We start from the raw sequence: 1079 nt of genomic DNA on the forward strand, positions 1-1079 counted from the left end.
ATTGAATCTGTCCAGTAGTTTGATAACTGCTGTTTTTAAAGTTTGGTAGTAAATGTCTAAGTTTTACCCTCAATTTAGCTGAAGAACATTAGCTTGGCAGCCATGTTGCAACGCCACGATGTGGCAAAGCAAAGAAAGCACCTCATCTACTGCGAGCCATAAATTTACACCATTTTAGAAAGGTCTTTGCAACTTTATCAAACATGAGTTACTGTTTCCTTGACAAGGATGAAGCTGTCAACAGATGATGCACCTCTTTGTTCTTGTTTTGTTATTTCAGGTATCTTGGCCCCTTTGGCATCTTCCAGTCCTAAAACCAGGCCTGTGGTGACCTCCAAAATCCTGGAAGGATCCACAGATGCATCAGAAGATCCTGCAGTTATGAAAAGAGATCCTAACAGTTCATCCCGAAATACTAGTCTGACTCGAGGTCTTACCTTTGACTCAATCACAAAAMCTGGTAATAATACTGGCAATAAGAATTTAAAAGTCGCTGAGAGTGAGGTTAATACTCAAGGAAGGGTGGAGGTTTCCCAAGAGGCCAAGAATGACAGGGATGCACGTCCATCAGGAGATCTGGAGGGGAAATTCGGAGTAAAGCATCCGGTTTTCCCACTGAGTAAAGCTGGTCACCCAGGAGACACAAATATCATCTCATCACCTCGGGCAACCAGAGCAAGAGAACCAAAGCAGAAAATACAAGTTCATGGAAAAAAGAAGGAAGGGAATCCTTCATCTCCCCTTCGTCCTGTCTCTTCTTCTTCCACTCCTACACCAACCAAGAAGAAAGTCAAAGAGACYGCACCTAAACCTGAGCTTTCTCAAAGACTCCATAAAGGTGCAGGGGTGCAGAAAGAGGTGGGCATTCAGGTGGAGGTGGAAGTGGTCGAGCGTTCTGCTTCTACAAGCCCCAGCCTCCACCACGGACCYCCCGCCTCCTCCATGACTGRTTCCTCCAGCTGCCAGTCATCGCTGAGCGGAATGCCACCTCTCAAACATGTCTGCCAGATCGATATTGAGCTGTGCAGCCAAACGCTGCTTCCATACGTTGTTCCTGACAAGGCCAGTTCCCTCCCTGC

This window comes from Poecilia reticulata, linkage group LG18, assembly GCF_000633615.1.
Source record: "Poecilia reticulata strain Guanapo linkage group LG18, Guppy_female_1.0+MT, whole genome shotgun sequence".
NCBI classification, from domain to species: domain Eukaryota; kingdom Metazoa; phylum Chordata; class Actinopteri; order Cyprinodontiformes; family Poeciliidae; genus Poecilia; species Poecilia reticulata.